This window comes from Myxine glutinosa, chromosome 3 (assembly GCF_964187855.1).
Source record: "Myxine glutinosa chromosome 3, kmMyxGlut1.1, whole genome shotgun sequence".
Taxonomy (NCBI): Eukaryota; Metazoa; Chordata; class Myxini; order Myxiniformes; family Myxinidae; genus Myxine; species Myxine glutinosa.
In genome coordinates, this window is record NC_136263.1 from 128,931,965 (window position 1) to 128,939,237 (window position 7,273).

The window sequence follows — 7,273 nt, forward strand, 5'->3', positions numbered from 1 at the left end:
CACTCTACCATTACCAATCATCACTCTGCCAATCCTTTGCCAATCATCAAATTTTGTTTTTCTAATTTCGTGGCCAAAACACTATCCTCATCATCACAGTCTACTCACTAGAGCCTCTCGGTGCGCCAATTCATCTCCAAAGCTCGGCTTCGTAAAGCCGAGCAATGAATGCGGGTTGCTTGGTGCCGGCGCCTGGATGCGTCCGGCATTCGGTGCAGGAACGGGGGCTTACCCGGGCCGAGATCCCATGCACCATCTTGGCACGGAGCCATCCAATGGCCTGATTTCGACCTGCCGTAACGCCTCAACCACAAAGGGTTGTCGTGACGACCCTTCCCACAGGGCCGCCCGCTCCGCTTAGAGGAGCACGGACGCGGCCGTTCAAAGCGTGGCTCGGCGTGGATCTCGCACGGCGGTTCTTTCGAAACCGCCGCGGATCCCCGCGGCACGCAAAGCTGCCCGGTTCGCACCGAAGGCCTGATTCGGCTATACGTCGCTCTAACCGCTAACCCAGTTAGCGTCGATGCTCCATTCACATGCTTACACCCCGCAGCCCGTTCCTTGCTCATACATCCAGCCGTCTCCATGCTCTTTGTCATTGCACCTTCCCTGGCACACCCAGGTACACTCATTCCGCTTACAGAATTTGTCACACACCTGACCACCGCACCCCTTTGCACACACTCATCATTCGCACACCTCACCAACACACCTCTTCGCGCCCCCTCCTCGGTCACCTCCTCTGTGACAACCACAGGTGTGCTCTCACTTGCACAGCCAATCACGTGCCTCACTACCAATTCCAGTGTGCATTCCCATACGCGCTCTACCATTCCAGGTGTGCATCCTTCCATTCCAGGTGTACATCCTCTCATTCCAGGTGTACATCCTCTCATTCCTGCCACAACCAACTCACGCTCCGTTTCACTCTCACAACTCTTCCCACCACACTCGGTCGCGCATTCACCCTTACTCTTGACAGCGTACTCTGTACTCATGCACCCGTCCGTTACACTCCTTTCTCGAGCACACTCTCCCTTTACACCCTCCGTAACACTCACCACAGGTGTGCACTCTTTCGTTACATCCTCTGTAACACTCCCCACTACGCGCTTCCATGTGCTCCCTCGCACACGTGCTACGACCAACTCACTCTCGACAGCACACTCACTCCTCGGCGCGCACTTTTTCCTCACACACCCCAGAGTCGGACATTCTCGCACACCTCCTCTTTCGCACACCGTACCTGTCGCACACTTTACCAACGGCCTCTCACGAACACCCGGATCCAAAGCAACCCCCAAGCCGACTGAAGCTCCCCTCACATCATATACATTTCCGAATATATCGCCACTCACCTTGGCACCTCGTCTCCGCACCTCCTTCACCACCTGCAAACTCTTTATTTGGTTAGCGAGCACACCATCACGATTTGAGCACCGACCTTGTACATATTCCATCACCTCCTCCTTTATCTCCCTCTTAGTTTCCGTCTGTCTCTTCTTAATTTCACTCACCCCCTCTTCCACGTTCTCTAATTTTTTCTTCACCTCTTTTATTTCCCGGTGCGTCTCCTCAATTTCGTCCTCTAAGGCTACCTTGACCGTTTCTATGTGCGTCCTCACCTCCCGATCCTTTGTCTCCATTACTTCTGTCACCTCGTCCAACCTCGTTGTCAGTCCCTCACGTACCATCTGACATTCCTTCTGTGTCGCTATTAATTCGTTCTTAATGTCTTTTTGTGTCGCTTTTAACCCTCCTAGTACCACATTGTTCCTTTGTACCTGCTCCACTAACTCCGTCTGTCCCACCCTCAGCTGTTCCACCTCCTGCGTCAGGTCCTCTATGCCCCCCTGTAACCTAGCCGTATTATTCCTCACCTCTTTCTCCATACGCTTCTCACCTCGCTTTACCTCCTCGCGTACCCCCGAGACCTCCTCGCTTACACCTCGTCGTATTTCCTCCTTCATTTATCCCATCTCTTTAGTAGATGCCGCCCTCATCTGCTCCAATTCATCCCTCTGAGCATCCAGTTTACCTTCCAACCCGATTTTCACCTCCTCTATCTGGTTCCCCATCCGTTTGATTTCCCGGGCGGATTGCTCCCCTACTTCCCGCAATTTGTCGTCCATTGTATTTTCCAGCCCCGTTAACCCATTCTTTACCTTTTTTATCCCGTTGTCTATCCCTTCAAATTTATTGTCCAACCCCTTTAAATTGTTGTCTAACCTCTCAAATTTATTGTCCAACCCCTTTAAATTGTTGTCTAACCCCTCAAATTTATTGTCCAACCCCTTTAAATTGTTGTCTAACCCCTCAAATTTATTGTTCAACCCCTTTAAATTGTTGTCTAACCCCTCAAATTTAGCTTCTAGCCGCTCCCCCATTCTGTTTTCCAATCCTCCAATTTGATTTCCCAAGTCATTCCTCAGGTCTCCACTCGTCTGGACCATGAGCGCCCTTATTTGTATCATAAAGAGGTCCAAATTCACCGGCGCTGAGGGCGCGGCTGCCCCAACCACGTGCGAAGTGCCGCCATTTTGTGCCTCTTCAAACACGTGCGCGAGGGCACCATTTTGTGCGCCTGATACTCCCTCAACCACCTCCTTATTTCTCTCCTCCATTTCTCCCCTCTGATCCTGGGTTACCCCTAACCCCTCTTCTATTTCCCCCACCTGCATCCGATCACCTTGACCAGCCATGGCACGATTCAATTTGGGATGTTATAACAAAATTTCGGCCGCTCCAAATTTTGACCAAAGTTTTTTTTTATGTTATAAAAAATTTGGTTCGGGACCCCAATCTCACTCCCAGACACCAATTGTTATGGCCAATAGTACAATTGGTGTCCCAAAATTTAGGCTAAATAAATTTAGTCCCAGGTTCGAATCCCACTCCTGACACCAATTGTTACGGACCGCGGATAGGATGTTGTTTTGCCGAGCGAATGGCGCTGCGGCCCTAACAGTTACCCCGACTAACCCGATTTCTGGACGTTGGCCAAAATCGCGCCACAGATATTCAATATGGAAACCTCTAAAGCGACCGAATGTAAAGAGGAAGAAGAAGACATACAGAAGAATAACAGGATTTATTATTTACACACACAAAAGCAAAAGGAGCAGTCAAGGTTATATACAGGGAAAATGGAAAAAGCAGGTGACACAGTGAAAATACTAGCTTAACTATACAAGCTTAACTTATTCCCTGGGACAAGACAAACAAAACAAACTCACGTACACAAGAAGGATGGAATGGCAGGAATGAATGCTGGAAGGAGGAATGGGAAGGTTCAGCTGGGGCAGATGGTTCGGGCTTGATCCCGCACGGGATGTCGGGCTGGACCTCGACGGCCACCGATGCCACCGCAATATGGTTCCCGCGGGGTAATGGGTTGAAACTGCCTGGTGGAGTCAACGCTGCTTGTGGAGCCAAAGCTGCTGGTGGAGCCAAAACTGCTTCTCTGGCTCACCTCAGGACGCGTCTCCCTTCTTTCTCCGAGGGCTCGTCCCGACTCGTCTGCCGTCTCTATCGTCTGCTCGTGCCGCTGTGGGGACGTCGCGTGCTTTGCCAGGACTCATCTGAGGTGGGGGCGTCTTCTGCGGGTTATATCAGCCCCATCCTTCATCCTCTTCGAACCTCCCCCAAGCATTCTCTCTCCGCCCTCCCCAGCCAAACCCCTCGTTCTGGGTTGGTTGGCCAGGGCTGGTTCACTCCTCCCCTCTATGACGAGGTGGAGACACGCCTTTCTTCCCCGACCCGAGCACATGTTCAATGGCGGCAATTGCAGCAAACCGCCCAATTCAATCGGCAAAGGATGCAAAAAGGGGAATGCAGTTGGTAATGGAGGCTTTGAGGGAATTGAAAGGGGATCTATCTTATGTAATTCAGTGCAATGGAGTATTAAGTTAATGGAAGACAAGGCCTTACCCTATTACACATAATAAGGAAATAACTGTCAACAAAGATATATGGTGTCCTTCGTGTATGCTTTATGGAATTAACTACGGGAACGCCCTTTGACCTTTATACAACAACAAACGGAGGAAGGAGGGGTGATATTTTACAACAATTCATAACACAACAATAAATAAAAAAAACATTCTCATATCCACAACAATATTGTTGCAGTTTTGAGAACCCCTCACTTTGTAAATAATACTTGTAAATATTCCCTTTGTAAAGGTAATCGGAGCACCCGTAGCTAGGCCACAACAACACGTAGGACACCATAGGACTTGTAGTTATTTCCTTAGTATGTGTATCGGATAAGGCTGTGTTCCCAATAGTTGAATCTGCATTGCATTAATCAAATAACATAGGTCCTTTTCAATTCCATTCATTTTGCGGCTTGACTCTCTCCAAATTGTGGTACGCGCATCTGCTCGCCCAGCAGCGTTCGCTGCCTGGCTCAAAACGGCATGATGCATGCGGTCAACCTGGAGAAGAAGGGTGAAGTGCCGGGAGGAGGCGTGGCCCCCTGTCAACTCGTCATCAAAGGTGGAGCCACCGAGCCCTCGCCAACCAACCAGGGCTGAGGTGAGCTCGCTGGTGGGTGTAGCCCTATGAAGCGTGGCTTAATCGACGCCCGCGTTATATAACGGCGAGCGGAAAGCCCTTTCACGGACTGCGGATTGGGGACTGAAGCTGTGCCATGCTCTCGTACGAACTGCGTGCTGGGACTCACATGGACTTCTTGGGATTCGGATTCGCATGGTCTTGGTGAAAGAGCGCACTGAGTAACATCTGCGCGAGGGTACCCTCTGAGATACGAACAGTACGAAAGGGAGAGTTGAGAGTACAGGTATTACGTACGCATCCCAGTTTCCCCCACTATATTCTTAAGGTCCGGTCGCGCGCAAACGACACGAAGGCGCCTACCATTCTTCACCGCGGACCTGGAGCTTGGACCGAGGCCAGATCTCGTCACCTGGAACCATCTGCTTTGACCTTCCTCTCCTACCACTACCCTCCAGTGTAAGTCTGTTTGTTCGTCCTGGCGTTAAGTAAGACTGTATAGGTAAGGTTGCCCTGTGTCCTGCTTCTTCTTCCTTTGTACATTCTTCCCTTTCATTTCCTCTTTGATTGTTGTAATAAATCCTGTGTTCTTCCTTACCCTTTTGGTTTCTTCTCCATTCGATCGCTTTGGGCTTTTCTCTCCATTGGGTACCGGCGGCACGATTTGGCCAACCGCTCAGGATCGGGTTTAGTTCCTTTGTTAATGGCTAGGGCTTCGGATTGCTAAACCGCTCGGCAATTTCCAACTTGTCTGCGGTCCGAGCAGGAATTATCTCCCTGCTTTGCGGTCGGATTGGCAATCAGGTATTTGGGACTCCATTGACCAATCACCCTGGCCAGTCTCGACCGGAAAGGAGCGTTATAATTTCCAGGATCGAGGGACAGCCAGCTTAAAAGACAAGGGGATTAACCCCCCCTTAATAAGGGGAGCGCCGACCCCCGAATCCGCAACAATATATATATATATATATATATATATATATATAAAGGAGGAGTGTGTGTGTGTGTGTGTGTGTGTGTGTGTGTGTGTGTGTGTGTGTGTGTGTGTGTGTGTGTGTCTGGATGTCCACTTATAACTCAAGAACTACACATCGGAGAAAAGTTTTAGACACAGATTCGGAATCAGCATAAAATCCCGGTGGTTTTAGGCTACGTTTTATTTTAATATCAATGGTTTAAAAAAACCGCGCCAGCTGCAATTCCATGGTGTAGTTTGTGGCGGCGCTAGACGTTTGGGGTGTATTGCAATGGTTTGTCAGGTTTGGCTGTGGGTCCAGAATAGCTCCCATTTCCTTATGTTCTTCCACTTTTATTTTGATTCTTCTGTTACAACGCCTTCCTTATCTACCTTATATCCCCCCGACGAGGCCTCTACATAATTTCATGCGGCAGAATTTCGTGCATTTTGAGTGAAAGAAGTGAGACGAAGTTGTAGGAGGAAGAAGAGGCTCGGGCACTGTGGAGGCTTCGATCGTGAGTGGAAATGGCGGGAATTGCGTTTGTATCGCAAAGTAAAGGATCTGCATTCATTTCTGAACTTGCATTGGTGGATTGTTATACATCTGCCTTATTTTTCATAAAAAACTTGATGTTGAACTTGAAGGCTCCAAGCACGGACTATATATATAGCCCTCATTGAGGTAAAAATAAACGCCTGCTATCGCTTGCCAAGCTAGCCGTTCCCCCCTCCCCCTCCACTCCCCCTCCCCTCCCCCCTCCCCCCCTCCCCCCTCCCCTCCCCCTCCCCTCCCCCCTCCCCTCCCCTCCCCTCCCCCCCTCCTCCCCCCTCCCTTCCCCCCTCCCCTCCTCCTCCCCCTCCCCTCCCCCATCTCCCTCCCCCCTCCCACATCCCTCCCCCTCCCCCTCTCCCTTCACCCCCTCCCCCCTCCCTCCCACCTCCCCCCTCACCCTCCTCTCCCCTCACTCACCTCCCCTCCCCTCCTCCCTCCCCAGTATTTTTCATTAAAAAAACTTTATGTTGAACTTGAAGTCTACAAGCATGGACTATATATATAGCCCTCATTGAGGTAAAAATAAAAGCCTGCTATCGCTTGCCAAGCTAGCCGTTCTCCCCTCCCCCTCCCCCTCCACTCCCCTACCTCTCCCCCTCCACTCCCCCTCCCCTCCCCCTCCCCACTCCCTCCCCCCTCCCCACTCCCTCCCTCTCCCCCTCCCCCTCCCCCCTCCCCTCCCCCATCTCCCTCCCCTCCCCCCTCCCACTCCCCTCCCCCTCCCACTCCCCTCCCCCCTCACCACTCCCCCTCCCCCTCCCTCCCCTTCCCACCTTCCCCTCCACTCCCCCTCCCCCTCCACTCCCCCCTCCCCTCCCCCCTCCCTCCTCACCTCCCCTCCCCCTCCCCTCCCCTCCCCCTCCCTCCTCTCCCTCCCCCTCCCCCTCCCCACTCCTCTCCCCCTCCCCCTCCCCACTCCTCTCCCCCTCCCTCTCCCCACTCCACTCCCCCTCCCCCTCCCCTCCCTCCTCTCCCTCCCCTCCCCCCTCCCCCTCCCCCTCCCCACTCCTCTCCCCCCTCCCCCTCCCCCTCCCCACTCCTCTCCCCCCTCCCCCTCCCCTCCCTCCTCATCTCCCCTCCCCCTACCCCTCCCCCTCCCCCTCCCCTCCCCCTACCCTCCCCCTCACCTCCCCCCTCCCCCTCCCCCTCCCACTCACCTCCCCCCTCCCCCTCCCCCTCCACTCCCCCTCCCCCCTCACCTTCCCCCTCCCCTCTCACCTCCCCCCCTCCCCCCTCCCCCTCCC